Source organism: Lagopus muta, chromosome 2 (assembly GCF_023343835.1).
Source record: "Lagopus muta isolate bLagMut1 chromosome 2, bLagMut1 primary, whole genome shotgun sequence".
NCBI classification, from domain to species: Eukaryota; Metazoa; Chordata; class Aves; order Galliformes; family Phasianidae; genus Lagopus; species Lagopus muta.
In genome coordinates, this window is record NC_064434.1 from 42,706,589 (window position 1) to 42,726,115 (window position 19,527).

The following is a 19,527-nucleotide window of genomic DNA, read 5'->3' on the forward strand; positions in this document are numbered from 1 at the left end:
CTCACACTGACTACAAGAATTTTTAGAGAAGGCAGTTCACATTGAAGATAGATCCTTTGCCTGTAACTATAACATGCCTTTGCCAGAGTTTCACAGCCTAATTTCAGGTTGGTTATAAGGAAAAATTTCTTCTCAGAAAGAGTGGTGAGGCAGTGGCACAGGCTGCACAGGGAGGTGGTGGAGTCACCATCCCTGGAGGTGTACAAGACACGTGTAGGTGTGGCACTGAGGGACATGGTTAGTGGGCATGGTGGGGATGGGTAGTGGCTGAACTAGGTGATCTTAGGGGTCTTTTCCAACCTTAATGATCCTATGAAAAAGCCAAAAGAAGACAAAGCAATCCATTGTTTAGAAGTTATGGGAAAATAAGACTCTTGTAAGAATTACTCCTGTCTTCCAAAAGATAACATTAATTTCCAAATTTTTAAATGAGATTTCTGTATTGCTTTCCTGAAAATAAAGTACCAAACTGTATAATATAAGAGTCATGCAGATTTTAAAGCCTCTATTGGATTATTTTAATCCAATGAGGCCTTAATCTAAAACTTAATTTCTCAAGATTTTATGAGCATTTGAAAGTAGAACTTTCTGGATTTGTAAGACCTGTTATTAGGAATGTTTAGCTAATGTACATCAGGCCTTAGGAGTTGAGGTCAGTAACATTTACTGCAGGTAATTATTCACAAGTATTTTTAATAGAGTTTAAGTCCCAAGACAACTTTTATTCAAATTCCAGCCCTTCCTAAACAGCAGGTATTTTACTAAATTAAAGACATTTTATAATTGAATAAACACTCATGCTTATGTAAGCATTTTCAATGATTTACATTATATTTCTGGTTTAATTCTTCTGGTTTCAATACTAGACTTGCCTATGACCACCTTCTAAGCTGAAGGACTCTGTAGGGCAATATTTCTCCATGAGGTCATGAGGTATTCCAGATGATACACTTGTTAAAATCAGTGTGCCAGGTGCAGTGCCACCAAATGTTGTCGAGTATTACTGAATTATTGCATTTTGATTAACTTCACTAACATTACCTCCCTAATTTGTTGAATTCTTGGTTTACCCCTCCACATTCTCTTAGGAGCGCTGATCAATTGATGCACATCTTTGCTAAGGCCCTGAATGTACAAAAACAGAAGCTCCACAGATGAGAAGAAAGATCTAACACTTGCAGAGCAACATTCAAAAAGCTTGCTCATGATTTTCACCTGTTAAACACCTATTCCTGTGCTAGAGACAGACAAGGTTAGAAGTACAACACACCAATACATCTTTGATGTATACAAAGATCTAACCTTCTGTGGAAGTCCTCAGTAACCAGGAGGGCATATAACAAGTTAAGACAGATGTGGCATTACTTATTCATTCTCTTCACCAGGATTAAAATAAGATTTATAACTACTATACAAACGTCTTCCTAACGTCTCAGCACGTAAGACAAATTATGACAAAAGAAAAATGTATTATAAATAAAGAAAACAAATATAGAAGTAATCAGTCATGCTCTACTCTAATTTAATGCTCTAACAATGTATTTTTTCTCCTCACATCAAAATGAAAGGATAACGAAAAAAGAATTACTGTATCCATCAACAACAGGAGATACTTTGGTCTATACCTGGTCAATGTAAGATTTTCCAGGAAACAAAACCAATGCCCATGAACATTGTCATTGAAACTACAAAGAAAAGTCTTCTTTCCCTCTTTACACGGGCAACTTTGGCCTTCTTATGAAAAATCCAGCAAACAAATATTTTTCTCCACAAAAAAAAAACAAAAACCCTGTGATTCCTTACTGTCAACTGGTCAACTACCTCGAAAAAAAGAAACAATTTTTAAATGTCTGTAAAAATGTATTAAACAAGGACATAATATCAAGAATTGGAAGGAGGATTAATGGTAGTGAAACAATTGCACCATTATTTTACTCAAAATACACAATTATGATGCTAATGTCTTTCTTAGGTAAGAACATTAAATGCTTTTAAACACGTTTTACAATACAGTCTTAAATAAGGACTGAGTTTCATAGTTCTTTCTGCATATTTTGTTTACAAGATTCAAGTAATTTTACCCTGAAACTCAGAATTTCACATCAGTTCCATCTGAATTACAAAATTTGCATATCTAACATTCTTAATTCCCAATAGTAGACTTACAGATAAAATTGTTTTTATTGGCCTCATTGCATTTCTGATAGAATGTAAAGATGAATTGCTGTTTTTGTATAGAATCCATACACTCCACAGACAAAACACCATGCTGTTTTCCTAAGCAACCTACCCACCCCATAGAGCTCTAGTGTGGAAGACTCATTGCCTTACTGTCATAGCACAGCAAGGCTTCACATTTCAGGCAGTTTTTTCACTAAGAGAGCAGTTCTGAGAAGTGCCACAACTACATTCCCAGCCACTCCAGTGAAAATTAGTTCATGTTTCTTCTGCCCAATTATTTACTCCAAAGTATATTCTTCATGTAGGGTTTGTGAAGACTGCTACATACTGGATCTTCTTTCCTACTCTTTCTACTTTGGAGACATAATAAGGGAAAAAGGATGATAATGGAGGCTACTCTAAGTGCCTTTAAGTTTTTCTGAAAACTTCTAAAATTGTTTTTCCCTTGAAAGATTTTCCAAACACATTTATCCATCCTTAGAGTTTCCTGCAGTCCCATATCAACTGATGAAATTGTCCATTTTTTTGCATGAGATCAACCTTTATATAGCCTTCAGCATTTTTGGAGTCTGCCTTCTCCTATACTTCCAGTCCAAAAGAATCATTTAAACTTTGAAACAGAGACATCATGAAACATGAAACTCTTACGTGCAGAAAACTTCAGCCTTTCAAAATGGTTTTACTCCTAGCAGAATTCACACTTTTGTTAGTAACCAAATATTTAATATTCCCATCAGCCTTTACCTGGTTGGGTGCCCCAGGAAACCCCCAGGTGCTGCATATCTGCCAGAGGAGCCAGGAAAATAGGCTGTGTAGAAACAGACAATGGATGAGAGACAATGGACATCCCTCTGGGAGTCCTCTGCAGGGGAAAATCCTCTGGATTATCCTACTCAGCTGCTCTCTCATTCATTTAAACCAAATTTAAGCAATCAAACTCATTATTTCCACCCACTCCTTTTATTTGCCAAAAGTGATGCTGCAGGAAGGATATCAGGGAGTGCTTGACCAGGAGCTCTTTTAAGAGACAACACATGGTAGAGGAACTGCATCAACCCCTTTCATGAAGCATTGTGGTCCAGGAGAGAATATGTGTTTGGAGCTTCCACTGAATTAGAAGCAATTCCACCTAATGTTTTCATTTTGACAAAAGTCAATAAATTTTGTTGAGTAGGTGTTCTATTGATTTTTTCTTCCTAACCAGCTGTACAATTGCTAAGAAGCTGATGTACTGTCAGACATTTCAGTGACTAAGCAATGAAAAATTGGCACTTAACCCAACAAGCTGTCGCATTAGGCAGTCTCTGAAAGCCTGTTCACAGTAAATACTAGTTTTGAGGAGAGAGTCGCAGGTACAAATATTCCCAGTGGATGTTGCTTGGTTTTTTCTTCTTCAACAATTGTCTTCAAATAAGCCCATCTCTCCTTTATGTACACTATAACATTTTAGTTCTGTGACATTTTCAGCCTAGAACACCCACATTACATAGCATTCATAGGTCTTTTTGATCATAATTATAACCTTATTTAGAAGTTTGCATCTGCACAGAGAAGCCTAAAGGACTGAGATTGTTGTGTGATAAACAACTACTGCTCAACTTTCCTCAAATCCAATTGTACATTCTATAGCCAGGGACTTTCCACAGTGTTTGCAACCACACTTGTGACATCATTTGAAATTTCTTGAAAAGAGCTAATAGATACAGAAATTGAGCCTAGGTTATCCATATCCATCTTTTCAGGAACACGTTATTGTTCACATTCCCATCTTTAAGTGCAGAAAGCATTTAGAAAAAGTGTTCAACGATGAAAAACCTTAGGGCTGTATTGTAATAATGAAACTCAATGATTATGTGAATTACCTCTGAATTACCTCTGTACTCATGCCTTGCACAGAAGAGGTCATTAAATAGCTAAAACAAAACATAAAAAAAAAAAGAGAGAGAGAGAGAGAGAGAAAGGAAGGGAAAAAAAGAAGAAAATATATACCTGTGAACTTGCATGACCAGTAGTTCTTATTCATTTAAACTATTTAGGAAAATAAAATCTTCCTTGTGTGGAACAAAGCAGTCTTGGCAAGGAAAATGCTTATCTCCCAGGGTCTTACCCAGAGCCGGCGGTCTGTCACGTACACCTGATGTACCTGTTTAGCTTACAGAATAAAATTTTCCTCCCTCCAATTTCCGTCAGAAGGAACAAGCCCTGCTGCTCACAGCAAAACACAGGTCTCGCTCTGCGCACACCTCCGCATCCCTGCTATTTTTAGTGCCAATGTTTGAAGCAGTTCATTGAAGAAAAGGCTATTAAGGAACAACAAGCCCTCATTTCCTCTCAGATTGCGAGGTAATTAGACTGGCAAAGCAGTTACAGTGTTAATTTATAATTGGCGGATGAATTAAGTGCTTCTTTGCTGACACTGGAGGAATGACTCATGTCATTAACAGACAGCCTCACTAACAGCAGTGTTTCTTTCCCCTTCACCCCCTCTCACCCACCTCCTCTTTTCCCTGAACACAAGATGGGGACTGGAAGGTGTGCTTTGCTGTGTTCACAGGTTTTCCAGGGTGGTCTCTGCCTCATGTTTCTAGCCCAGTCAGTGCTCAGCCCCACCAAGCAGCTTCTGCTCTGAGTGCAGCATGTTGGCTCTGGCAGAGCCCTTAATCACTTCATTGCATTTCACACAGCTATCAGCAAGACCTCCTACACCATAGTGCAACTCTGCCAAGAGTGTTATTAGGATCTGATTTTTAGGTGTTTTTACACAAAACTTAGCTAGGAAAGTTTCCTACAGACAAAATTAAGAGGGCTCTGCCCTTCAAGCAGTCATTCACACAAGCAGCCCCTTACCTGCAAGCTTTATCAATGGCACTATTCACGTGAGATTTTTATGGTTTACAGGATTAGACACTGTATGTAATGTCTCGGTCTGAAACCTGGCCTCACAGCATGGCCTTCTGCCCCCTCTCTGGCAACAGCACAGGGATTCTGAAATGCAAATAGGAAAAAAAAAAAAAAAGAAAAAAAAAAAAGGGGAACGGAAGTTGCCTTTTAAACCCTTGGTTTCGTCATCACTCAGAAAACTCACACAGCTGCCGAGATGTGTGCAGGCTGCCTTTAAGCCCACCTCGATGAATTCAGTCTTCACACAGGCTGCATTGTGAGCTGCAGTAAATAAATTGCTGCTAGCCATATAGAACTAGTGAATTCATTTTTTGAGCTTGCCAATATGACATGTTTCAACAGACTTGCATTCAGGTTTTAAAGGTATCGTGGTAATATGTTTGTATAATTTTTTTAGTACACAAATGGTCCCAGCAGAGATGGGGAGCATTATGACCCATCCCAGGAGACGCTCAAGGCCAGGCTGGATGGAGCCCTGGGCAGCTTGATCTAGTGGGTGGCAGCCCTGCCTACAGCAGGGGGTTGGAACTGGGTGGGCTTTGAGGTCCCTTCCAATCAAAGCCGCTCTGTGGTTTTACAATTCTATGGCTTCCATTATTGCAAGTGACAATTTATCTTTGTCATGAGTATAAATGATCCAAGTTCTCAGCTGAACTAACACGGATGACAAAGGAAGCCCTTGTACCTTACCTCTTGGAAGGAAGACTGTTCAGGCTTGCATTTCACCTGTGACACTGCCATGGCATAAATATTCTTTCTCTGCAAGTTAAAATTTTGTCTGCAATGTCTCTTAATGAAGTGTTCATCTCATTACTCTTAGATGAGATTCTGCAAAAAAAAAAAGCAGTGGTGGGACTTGTAGTGAGCTGCAGTAGTGGTTGTCATGCTGTGGCTGTGACAGGGAACAGGATCCATCTCCATCCATCTGGCCTTTCTGGAGAAATGGCTATTCGCATCCCTGGTGGCACACCTCTGTGAGTTGTCCAACCCATGGACATTCCATTCCTTTGAAAAAGCCTAGGAGAGGGTGAATCATCAGATTGCTAGGGACCACGAAAAAATGGAAGCTAGGAAGGAAGGAAGGAAGGACTCTCTTCCAGGACACCAAGTCAGGCTGACTGTCTTCCTGGATGGGATTTGGTCTGGGCACCAGTTAGTAGTCCTACTTTTGACACAAAATTGCATCCCCAAACTCCAGTTCTGCTGGCTTTGAAGGTTAGTGCACCCCAAATCTTAGTCACTGTCATGACCATAACTTGACTGCTAGGCCAGACTAGATGTGAGTTTTAGTAAGCATCAATAAGAGAATTGGCAACAAATGAGGAAAGAAATGGCACTGAATACAATGAGCTACAGTGAGTGTACTTTAAAAAAATAATAATAATAATTAGGTAGCAGGCTCCAAAAACATTCAATGTCATTTGGTATAAAGCCAGCACCAGTTCAGACCGGGGTGACAGGATTACTGCTTAGATCAAGATTAGGGCAAAGGTTAGAGTTAGTATTTAGCAAAGCAGAGAGTGAAGTCTGGTTTATGGTAAGGAGAAAGCAATATGAATAGCCTCCTGGGTGGGAGGTTTAACTTCAGTTTTCAGGCTTAATAGGGAATAGCGTTACTGACAGCAAGGTTCAAAGTTTATAGCCAGATGCTGCAAAACTCAAGGACTAAAGTAAGACCACTGCGTGCAGTTTAGCTCAGATGTGTGCAGGGCTCATTTGCCTGTGAGTTGAGTATGAGGTAAGAGGGGCTGGGCAGCGGGGACACAGACAGCTAAGGTGAGAGCAGGACAAAACTGCCCTTATTCAACAGAGAGAAGACTGCTGATGAACCTTATTCCAGGGAATAAGCCAGGGAAGGTTCAAATGTGGAAAGTGGAGGAGCTGGGTGTATTGCCTGCTGACCTGAAGAAGCAGCATTATCAGAATGGAGAATGACTTACATTTGTGTTGGCCCAGATGGAGGGTACTGGAATAATTTAAGGATGCCATTTTGTGAGCCTGTTTTTACAAAGCCCTACCATGCGTTGAAAATTACTCCTCTAATCTACTACTAAGCTACTCCTATAATCATAGCCCATTTGCTATGCGCTGGGCTGTACTACACACAGCTTTAGTCCATGTGAATAGATTCCTTTCAGACAAAACAAAGCTGAAAGATCCCCTGACATGCACCAAGTGTCCTCCTGCCCTTCATGGAGACATGGGTCTATTACTTTCTTTTGGCTTTGTCTGGCCAAAGAAACAAGGTCCTTCAGGCAGTTTGTACCTAGAGATTCCTAAAGATTTTGCAGTACATCACAAGCTGCAATGGGAGGCACTGTTATTCAGACAGTATTATCGGTCCCAAAACAACTCGACTAGATAAGCTTCAATGTAAGGATCTGAGAAAAAGCTGACCTTGTCACAGAAAAAGTTTTGCTTGTGTTTAACCTAGCACAGTAAGAACTTAAATTGATGGAGGCAGTTTAGAGACTGCAACAAGTAAAGCATCAAATGTAGGCAGCAGATGTGATTAAACCTGTGACTAGATGTAAAAAAAGAATAGTTCTGTATCATACACAGAAGTATGTAAAGAGTGATTGACTGGGAAAGCTGAAGGGAGAAAACTAAAGAGAGAAGATCAGAACATCAGAACATCAAGGAGTATTGCCAGGACCTGGGAAACCACACAGGATCCCAGGACGCTCTATGATGACTAGGAAACACTTCTTTACAGGAAGGGTTGTTAAGCACTGGAATAGGCTCCCCAGGGAGGTGATTGAGTCACCATCCCTGGATGTGTTTAAAAACCGTTTGGATGTGATGCTCAGGGATGTGATTTAGCAGAGGGTTGTTAGGGTAGTATGGTTAGGTCATGGTTGGACTTGATGATCTGGAGGGTCTTTTCCAACTTGAGTGATTCTATGATTCTATGATGTTTAAAGTTTGATCGACTCTAATTTAATGACAGTTTTGCTAATTTGCTCTAAGTTAATCTATACATCTCCTAACTCTTGACAAAGAAGTAACACCTTAGTGGACAGGTGACTGCGAGTCACTGTATTTCCACTTTGGCATGTGATGGTAGATCACAGGAGCTACTCCTCCTCCACAACAGGAGTTTGCTTGCTGGTTCCAATAGTTGGCAACTCTTCCCTTACCTACTGCCCCAACTAGTGAGCCACAGAGGCTGCTCTGCCTACACCAGGCCAGGAACTGGCTGGAAGTAGATCACTTGAAAAACACCAATACTACCCAAGAACTCAAAGAAAGCAAATGTTTTCATTTCCCAGTCTCACTAACCAGAAGTAGAGAGTTTGGAGAATAGCTTAAGAGACATTTCCCACACCTTTGTTAAGAGTGGATTTGCCTACCCTTTCTAGTTCAACAGACACTCACTGTAGGAGTCAGTGACCATGACATTTCACAGGGAAATAGCTATTCCGCGGCATAGACACAAGTGTCAAGATTTTAGGCAGTAAAGATGCAATTGTTACACTAGGAATAAATCTTGTCTGTGGCCTTTGCAGAAATTTTACATCTCTTGATGATCATATACTGTCTCTAGGACAACTTCCTGGGCCTTGGTTCTCCAGCTGGTCAGCAGAAAAGCAGCCATGGCCACAAAGATTCACAGGACTTCACTCCCTATGCCTTTTTCCTGAAATAAAAGAATGTTAAGAAGGTCTTGAGCCATTCATCAGGGCTGTTTTTCTGGGGCAGATGCAATGTTTCCATGGTTAAACACACCACTCTCCCACACAGTGTCATTGGCCAAAGACCAAACTCAAAGGTAGGTAGGGCAGCAACCTTACTGTCACTTGTACGGCAGGAACAAAATGAGCCAGAATAGAGATAAGGCATGAACTTTTGCAGCAGGGGAGGCAAAGCTATTTTCTATCTCTACGGTCCACTGATATGGAAAGTAAATGTGGTCAGGAGAAGGAACAAATAGATGTCTTTTTTTCTTGTGCAGGTATTTCTGAGCTATATTTAGTTTCATGGCTAGCACTGACAATAGGGTTGCAAAGAGGTAGCAGCTAAGGTCTAAGTAAAATGCAAGACCCCCTAAACTAGAGTAATGTTCAATGCTGAAATTAAATTACTCTTGCTGTGGTAGGGATTACGCCAGTCTCAGGTAAAACTAGCTTCAGGATGGGCTTAAATGTGAGGCTTTGGACTGGAAAGATCAAATTCATAGGATATCCACTGAGTTCTGTTTGTTTTTTATTTGGTTTAAGACTTCTGGAATCTTAGTGAAGAAAAGTTAGGGTAGTGCATAAGTTTACAGTTACTGAGAGCAGTAATGTCTTTGTTGTGAATCTGTTATGCCAGGTGGGGTATACGCCCCAGAGGTGGGGTAGACATCCATGCAGAAAAAAAGCTGGTTCAAGTCTAACCCTGGCAAGCCCCTCTTTGTAGCTAGACTGATTTTTATGTTTCTTGGATATATTTTACACCTAAGATTAAAGCTGAAGAAGGAAAAAGGGCTGTAGAAAAGGTGTTGAAGATCTGATTTCACGATGCAAGTTTCAGTGACTCAGGATGAAATGTAGAGCCATGTGACAGAATAGTTTCTTTGTTAATCTAAGTTGAAGAGAGAGCTAAAGTGAAGAGGCAGCCCTGGCCTACATAATTAAGATTCACTTGGATAGTTTGATTTATAGATCCTGAAATGCCTGTGGACTGGACTGCTACCAATGGGAAAGCATGCTCTTTCTTCTTGTTTGGATGAGTTGTTTGTTATTTAAGTCTGTGGCTAGGGTTGTGGTTATGGTTACGGTTAGCATTGGGCTGTAGAGACTGAATGATTCAGTTTATATTTGGATCTTGTCAAGTCTAACAGTTTAGGGTGAGAACTGGTGCCAAAAGGAAGCAAACTCCTTATGAATACATCTGTTGCTGGGAGATGTTTCTTGGTATGACTGGCGTTGGGGTTGTGGGTGGCATGTAACTGCTGGACAACAGGGATGGGGAAACAATTGATCTGCTGTTCATTCTAGATAAGAGTGTTTTAGAAGACACATTGCCAAGACTTTGGCCTAGGCTAGTCCTATCTACTACATATATGTGGTCCTACATAATATAACTTTATACCCAGCTGTGGAATTAGGGATTAGTCTTAACAGAGAAAGGACATGCTGGAAAAAAAGCTTGTTAGATATTCTTCCCTTTTAGAAATGGTCTTCATTGTACGAGATCAAGACTTGAAGGCCATAGGAACAAATCTCTCTCTTCAGATTCTGCTGTTAATAACTCTATAAGCTCTAGAACAAGGAAGGTTATTAACCCCTAAACAAAAACAGAAAATAAAGTACATATGTGTGAGCATGTGCTTAATTCATGACTGTGTGTACAGTCTTCTGGAGGAGGCTGAAGTAATATGAACTCCACTTCTTGCACTGCTCTTCATACTAGATGGAGTCTGCATGGAGTCAGGCTCATCAGAGGCTGGTACTCAAACCTCCAAACCCCAGTCAGTACAGTTCTAGACTGGATTATGCATCTGCAAGATTTATACTTGCCTGATTCCCAAACCATAACACCCTTAAGTATCCAAATAGTAAAACCAGTATTTCAGGCTCTGCTGTTCAGAACATTAAAGTTGATTCTATCCTTGAACCTTTTTTTCAGGCTGTGGAGAAGCACAGAATGTTCTTGCCTCTTGGCACAAGCCGATATCTTAGTCCCTGTGCCTTCTGTATTGCACCTTTAAACACTGCTCTCCTTGCCCTGCTGTCTGTTACACTAACATGATGCACATAGTTAAGAGCCCTAAGGCACTATCACAACTAGAAGAAGGAATGAGTTTTTCCCCTCTGGATATCAGCCCTAAACTGCCACATAGACATCTACTTTTCTGTCCAGCCCTGCAAACCATAAATCCTCACCTTAGCCACAGGCCATAGAAAGACACAAAATAGTCCTTTGTTATGAAACCAGCCCATAACCTAGGCTATCCCTGCTGCAGCTAAAAGACAAGCTATTCAACCTGTCAGTCCATCATCTTAAAGAGATGACAAATATAGACCACAAACTTAAATCTAAACCCTGAAATTGCTGAGCCCTATCCCAGCCTCCCTCCAAAAGCCAGTTTGGCCATCCAGAAATATCCGGCATCTTTTTGAACAGTAAACAAGGCCAAAGAGTAGCCTTAACCACACCCCAAGTGAACCCTACCCCACACTGTTGTCTCTTCAGGCACCATTCCTCATGTCTAAACATGAGTGTTTGGCAAGACCACCTCATAAAATTAACTCTTCAGCATTCATCTGCCAAATCTGAATGCTGCTCTCATTTCCAATCCTGATACTAAATAAAGCTCAATGATTGCTTCAGTTTTTGAAAGAGTATTTTGATATTTGTTGACTCCTAGAAGCAACCTAAATGTATTGCTGTAGGTCCACTCAGAATCATAGACTGATGGCATTTTTGGGTTATGAGGATACTATGATCCAGCCTATGGGAGCAGCAGATTCTCACCTGCACTAGAACTAAGAAATAAATCTGTGATTCTGTCTCAGCATCACCTCCAGCTGTAGGCCAGTGATTTTTGCTTGGTAAGCAGTAAAGCTGAGCATGTAGTACTTCATATTTTAAAATCTCAGATCCTATCCTAGCGTTAACATAGCCAGAGATCCCTCACAAAATGCATGCTCTATATGAGAGTTTCTGAAAAATAAGTTTCTCAGGGAGGTGGTATGGAAGCAGCAGTCATGTCTAGGCAAACGAAACTCAAGACAGCTCCCTGATTAGAGGAGTCTTGCTTTTACATATGGCTAACATTGCCTTGGTGTTAGAGGGAAAAGGAGGCTTGCAGGATTTCATAAACTGGTTTTGCTTCTCTTGATTTTGCAGTGCAAAATGGACAGTACCACAGGTTGCTTTAGTATCATTAACATTTAGGTGGTGTGAAATCACTGACAAAGGGCGACAATTCTCTTTAGTTCTGATGTAGATAATTACATTGCAGATGTCTAGACACGCTGGGATTCCTTTTTATCTAATGGAGGGAAATGGATACTTTGAAAGAGCAATTCCTCTGAGTTAAATATAGAAACATACTCTTAGAAGGCTTGAGTCTTATTCACCATGAATCTTATTCATCTTCAATTATATCTCTGTCAGCTATAAAGACAGCTGAAGGTGAGAAGCTCAGGTGTAAACATCTACATTTTGTAGATAGATATTTTAAATTTGCTTACTGACCTGCAAGATCAGGACAGCAATCAGTAAATTTCCATACATACTGCTTTTATCGTATCATGATCTATAGTTTCATGAACAGAACTTTCAAAGACATCAAATAATATAAGATTTCTTTTATCAATTCCAAGGAACATTTTTTTGTTATCTCCATTTCAGAATTAAATTCATTTATGATACAGGAGAATCCACTCCAATGACAAAATCAGTTGATCAAGTACCAAAGGCCAACTAAGCAAGGCTGAGAATTAGCAGAGCACTGACCATTTATAGCATGCAAACATCCAATCTGGGTTCTCTTTTCACTCACCTTACAAGAACTCAAGGAAGGAAATCAGAAAATCACCATGACCTGGACTGGCTACATTTCATAAAGTTGCCCCTGGGAAATGCTTCCTAGCTTCCAGGAATCATAAAAATGCTCATCTACAACTTACTAGAGTTTATTGACCTGCTGGTGAGAGGTGAATACCTCTCACATATTTTACTTAATTACTAAGTTGAAAAGAGCCATCTGCATTCTCAGCTGGTACTAAGAAATGGAGCTACATTTTTCTAATGCTCATCTTTTCCCAGCTATGGTTGATTAAATGGTGAGTTTCAATTCATGTATGGGGAGAGCACTAACCTCTTCTTCCACCGTGTCTGATTAAGGAACATGCAACTATAAGAACAAATTGTTTCTAAGTACGCATATGGTGCACATTCATCTGGACCAATCAGGAGGCTGATGCACAGTAATATATTTATGTCATCTAGTGATATTTCAATTCATTTAGCCAAATACACTTAGTTTCTCAATCAATGACAATTACATTAACCAACTGTATTTTCATTAGTCTTCAGTGCACTACCGTAGCTTTTTTCCCTACTTAACTATCAATTAAAAATCCAAATATGTCAAATATAACATTAAAATGGTCACACACAGTGCTCCAAGATATATAATCTTGCTGGATATTGAAAGGCAGCGGTGGCGGTGAGTGATTGCCCATCATTGGATCTGAGAACTACAATCCATTTATTTTCCAGGAAGCAGAATTAGCTCCGTATGAATATTTCAAAGCACTACCCATTAACTGAGTGCTAAATCTGCATGGGTCTCTACACTGCAGCTTTACTAAATGTACCTAGACTGGCTGGTTCAGGTGCTACATGTGAAGTACCTGGAGTAGTACAGAGCACAGCACAGGCTGCAAACCCTCCTTAGACTGGGAACAAATGCTCTTAATTTAATGCCATGCTGCCTCAGTTATACTATCAGCTATGCCCAATTAGCTAGCCTAAGGCTATATTTGATCTCATTTCTGCCACCCATTTCTGCCTTTCACAGCCTTCTCATCTCTTTCTCCAGTTTAAAAGAATGGAACTGTCTATGCAGTTTTAAATGACAGCCAATACTTACTGAGGCACTCTTGTACCATATTCAAAACATACGTGATGTTCCCTTCAGAAGAGAAATCAATCTATATATGAGAATTTTAAAGTGCCTTTGGAAATGAGGAGTGCTTCTTGTTTTCTATATGCAAGAAATATTTCCTTCCTGAGAATGTTAAGAGATACTTCTTTTCAAGCCCTTTATACTTCTTCTTCCCAAGCCCTTTATAAACACTTCTCAAGCTATCCTTTATAGATGGATAGAGACATAGCCTCTTTGACATCAGACAGTTGGTGCAATGTAGTGCAGAACTTATCAAACTGAAAAACATCCAGAGCCTTCTTTTTCTAAGATTACCATAAGGATTATAAGAGTTCAGGTTAAAATCACACCAAGGGAAACAAGGTGAAAATAAAAGCAAATGAAATTACTTGTCTACGGAATTCAAACAAGCAAACAAATAAGGGTGCACAATTTGTAAAGCAAATTAACAGAACTAAAAAGGAGAGGAAATGTGTATTTCCATCCTAGAGTTTGTATTATGCTTAAGGATATCAAGCACTCCTACAGCTGTTGGCTGAGGGGAGAGGCTGAGACACGTTCTCCGTGGTCAGTGAAGTGGAAGCAAACAGAGGAAAAAAACGTGAATATAAATGACTGACAAAGGTCTGGGCTGCAAAGGAAAATCCTGATTTCACCCTACAAACATAGCCTGAGCACTGTATAGGAGGTAATCCTCAGGCAGAGTTGCTGTGGAGCATCCTCCCGATCAGCTTCTGTATTATGCAGACCATGAGGTATCATCAGATTTAGGACTAAGTACACTAAGGTGTCACACTAACTATGTAAAGTTATTTCTCCACATGTGCCCAAGACCAGTTAGCAAACCACTTGCCTATTTTATTCTATATATGATTGAAATGGAATTGCCATAATCAGATCTATTCATGTTAATATACCATTTTATTTAGATCAAGGCACAAGGTAGCAGGTTATTTCTTTCTCCAAGGCAGAGGTTTGCAAATGCTTATTTATAATGCTTAATTTTCAAGGTAAGACCTGACTACAGATTTTCCTGGAGTTCAACAGAATCGTTTCGTCTCATTGCATGTCAAAGAAATTTCCAAGTTAACACTGCCATCTGAAGAGATTCTAAAACCTCATACAAACAACTTGCAAATAGGCTTGGTAACGTCTTCAGTGAATGCACTCCATCTCAGTTTGGATATTCTGGAGAAAACTATTGAATATGCTTTATTTTAAGTTGCCAGACCCATTCTGTTCTAAAATGTTTCCCTTGTCTTTAAATCTGCAGTTTGTTCAGTGGGTTGTTTAGACAATATTTCTCCAGACTTTTGACTGCTTCACCTCTGCAGAGAGAATCACATCCATCAGCATAGCATTTTTTACCCTTCCTGGATGGTAATCAGAGGAACAGCCATCTATCACCTTTTTTTCAGATATATTGTGGCAGTCACACTGGAGGATGTCATTATTGGGTAGTTTTTCTAATCAGTTATCCTGCAGTGTATCTAGTGAGGGAGGTTTGCATGAGCACAACGTCTTGTCCCCTTCATGTTGCTGTGGATCACATCTGCCATGCTTCAGGTTCCTTATTCACTTTCTCTTTGGCACGTGCTGAGATGTTATAAACTTCCTTTCATGTGAAAATATTTTCCCAGCTCTACTATAAGCTTTATCACTTAACCATTCAACCAGGTCTGTTACAAGACTCATTTTTATGCAGAAACAATTTAGTAAGTAGTGGTATTTTCAAATTCAAGGCAGCCTTATCAATTTTTATTAGTACAATTCATGGACCCAGGAGCAATTTGTGACCAGAAAGTAGAGATCTGATTGCAGAAGCAGTTTCTTTCTTACAAAAGTTTTTTGATTGTTGATACAGAGAAAGTAGTGCTGAGAAGCAAAGTAGCAAATGCCATTAAAAGTTGAAAATCACATTCACTTTTAAGAAAATATAGCCTTTAAGCTTTGGATTCCACTTTAAAATTCCCTAGAATTCTATTGCTTCCAATTTAATTAGCTCTGTGCTCCATTGTCTCACTTGAAGTATAAAAAACTGAAACTCCAGTATTTTACTTGATATAAAAATGGAATTATTTAAATTTGTGGAAATTTTAACATATATTAGTCCCTTTTTCTTTCACATACTACTGCATTCCCATTTAAGTGCAAGATTTAAAGAAAAATTCACTGGAAGTGAAATACAGCTGAGCATTCACTCTTGAAGACAGAACAGAACTGCTTATAGATAATTTTAACATGCACTCATATTATGTTTGACTTCCTCAGCAGTTATCAGAGCGATGCCAACTAGTTTGCACCAACTATGTGAGGCAATTTAATACATGATGCACTCTAAACACAGAGTGTGTGGGAAAACTGACAATTCTATATTGAATTACTATATAAAGGCAGGGGGAAAAAAGCTGTGACAATTGCCTGTCAAGACATTTATTCCCGTGACATCTGCTAATGCTGAACTAAAAAATGAGCAGCGTGCGTTCTTGAGATGTGATTTAGAATGTAGGAATTGACAGTAAGTGGTTGAAGCAATTTGATTCCATTAATGTTACTAATATTTTTTTAAACATATTACCTATTATTGACTTTTAGCGTTAGCTTGAGTATATTTTATTGATGAAAGCCTTTTGCACTGATAAAAGAGCACAGAGAGACATATAGAATAGCACTGCTTTGATCAGGGGGGAGTCAAATGATACAAAATTATTTCTGTGCTCTATTTGTGACTTATTTATTATTAATATTGACAAGAGGATAAGGGGATAGGAGGTGGCAGAAGAGATTTTCACAGTCATGTAGGCTGCAGACCAAGTTATCCTCCTGACTAACTGCACTCCCAGAAAGAACTTTCACTGTTAGCCTAAAGACATGGGTTAATAAAAATTTTCCAACATGGAGAATAAAATACCTTAGTTGTTTCCATATAATTAGGGAACAGAGACAGTCACTGTCTCGCAGTACCTCCTCCCCCATCCCCACCTAATGCCTTTGCTGGACCAGCACTGACAATGAAGATTCCTTCATGCTACCTGAACAGGTATCCAGAAAGTGACTGGAATAAATTGTCAAAGCCATGAATATGTAAATATTCAATATATAAAAATATTCAAATAAATATCAAATGAATAAATACCAAAGGGAGCATGTCAACATTTGTGTGGCAAAGACAAGAACTGACCTCTAGAAGGTGGCAGGTAGGTAAGAACTTTGAGTGGAGTGGCTGATGGCTGTGATGAGCACAGCACTCTTTGGTATTAGCTATGCTGTTTATTAAATAAGAGAGAATGCAAGTCAGCAGATAAGATGCAAGATAGAGGGAAATTAGCAAACTTGGATCCATTCCTATTTTCCACTGTGTGCAAGTTTTTCAACCTTTGTGCCACAGCTTCTTTTTTTAAATAAAAATGAAACAAAAAAAGCAATCCCAATCTACCGACTAACCCTCCCCTTGTATGCCTTTATGAAATAACGAGAAATCTACCTAGGCTCTTAGGAAGCACCTCAGGAGGGAGTTTCAGGAATAATCAATCACATATAAAACAGTAGGGAGGAACAGGAAAATAGACAAAATTATGTCACAAATGGAATCTGCAACACAAGATGATGTTCCACCACAAATTCTATTCTACTTCTAAGAGTAGTATTTGCAGAGACAACAGCTCTGCATTAATCTTCAAAACCACATTCTCTGTTGTTTTCTGCCACCTTCCTGGGTTGCTGGAAGTTGTGCAGACATTGACAGATAAGACTTAGGCAGTATATGGAGATGCCAGCAGAGAAAGATCATGATTTTCCCCAGATTGTGTCTTCAATTTCCAGTTGTTTTTTTTTTTTTCAGTTGAGTTTACACCCATGTTAAAACCATCCAAGAAACAGTTATGCCCAAGGTAGTGTTAAATGAGCTGCTTTAGGTACTAAACCATGTGAAGAATTGGGTGTAGAGAGTTCATACTGACACAGTTTGTGTGCATAGTGAATCACTGGCAAGAACAAGCTAAAATGACTGCAGGCTGAGCTTCATGCTGTTGTATTCAGGCAACATCATATTCATATTTAGGACTGATCCTTCAAAAAATTACTTTGACTGTAGCAGGCTGCTCGAACAGAAGCACTCAGACACATCACATGCTGGCACATAAATGATAAGTCCAACCAAGTATTGATTGCTGTAGGTCAAAATTGTTTCAGTGTAGAACATAAATCTGAGGTTATCTTTTTAAAAGACTGCAGAATGTTTTGTTTTTCCACACCTGAAGATATAAAAAAGCAATTCATCAAAGATTTGTGAGTGGTAAAACAAAAGCTATCTTAAATCTGTTTTCTTATTTGACTTCATATCTTACCTTCTTGTACACTTTTTTCAGAAGCTATTTATCACCTGGATTTACATGCTATATACTCTTATCAGGAAAAAAAAATAAAGAAAAAAAAAAAAACAGTTGTGCTGAGATTTCTCAGGCTCAGTCTGTGAAAGCTGATGGATATTTAACTTACAAATGTGAATATATTAAATCTTCAGTGCTATAGACATACCGTGCTGTACCTGCTAAATAGAATGTCGTGACTATAATGGAGAAATTATCTTTTGAACAGCATAATGCTTGCTGTGGTGACTGCAGTCCCCGCATGTTATAATTAGAAATCACATGATCTGGATGCCCCATGTTTGTTTTTCATCAGATCTAAACTCCAGAGGGAACTAGAGGATGAATATCTGCAGCAGCCTGGTTTCTCTAGGACTCTTTTTGCATGCCCTCTGATAGCCACAGCAGGTTTTGTCAGTTGGATCTCCTGTCAATGCCCCTTCTGAAGTCTTCAGGAAAAGAAAAAAAGTGATAAATTTGTAGTGAATAAGCCTTTGCAGTGTTTGCTGTTCCTCTCTATATTATATTAACTCAAGCATACACTAACTTTTCCATAGTGAATTTCCCAGAGATTTGTTTGGTACAGACACAACAGATGTATTTATCTGTAGATTCCCAGGTCTCCTCTACAACACCTTCACAAATCAGTGTCAAGTAATAACCTTCCATACTTCCCAAACCCATTCCCATTAGACCCATTCCCAAGGTTATAATCAAGAGATCAGGCATCAATAAAATAATTTCTGAGTCCTGTTAGAAAACACGATGAGTTGTTGAGAAAAGCACGCTCCCAAGCCTCTGAGCCTCTGACTCTTGGACATTTCAGAGAAACATGAAGGTTTTGCTTTGTGCCTTACCAAATATAATTTCTACCAGCACAGATACTTTTCATTAGACGTTCTTCACCTGCCAGTTCCACATTGGACTCTTCTGCAAGGTTCTGTTCAACTCAAGTATTTTTTTCTAAGAAATCCATCTGCATTAAGGGAATGTGAGCACTAGTACCTTTGTCTTGTGCTGCCACATGCATCTAGTTCCTTTTCTGCTTTACTCATTTGTTGGCCTAAGTCAATTAAAACATTACAAACCACTTAGTGCTAGTGGAAACTGCCGGACTAAGAACACTCAAAATATTTATCCAAAAACAAAGACTGGATAGCTCCAGTAGAATACAACTTAGCTTTGACCTAAAGGAACATGGGGTGGAAAGTGAAATCCATCAAGATATTTTTACAGATGTCAGAGACCAACATGAAGATTAAGTCAAACTTCTGCATAATTCAGGTCAATGGAATTTCTGACTGCAGTCTTTTAATCCTTGTTGCAACATTTGAGTCCCACTTTGCAATACCAAAATAATGCCAATCAATCTGGACTTCCTATTTTGTGTAAGTTCTTGCTCTGATTCTGTAATCACTCACGTGTGAGTATTTTTCCTCGTAAAGGACAAATACTGCAGCACTTTTTTCTAAA

The 19,527-nt window shown here is 39.2% G+C and overlaps 1 long non-coding RNA gene across 4 annotated transcripts in view; it reads right to left on the bottom strand.

Moving 5' to 3' along the window:
- LOC125689020 (uncharacterized) overlaps nucleotides 1-19,527 on the bottom strand; it is a 50,228-nt gene that overhangs the window by 21,751 nt on the left and 8,950 nt on the right. The window contains exon 1 of one of the 4 annotated variants that reach the window (XR_007374998.1): nucleotides 4,171-4,371. The exons of 2 other annotated variants lie outside the window; for them this stretch is intronic. This is a non-coding gene — a long non-coding RNA (uncharacterized LOC125689020). Of the gene's footprint in view, nucleotides 1-4,170; nucleotides 4,372-19,527 lie in introns of those variants that run through there. One more of the 4 variants, XR_007374993.1, reaches the window with a different exon arrangement.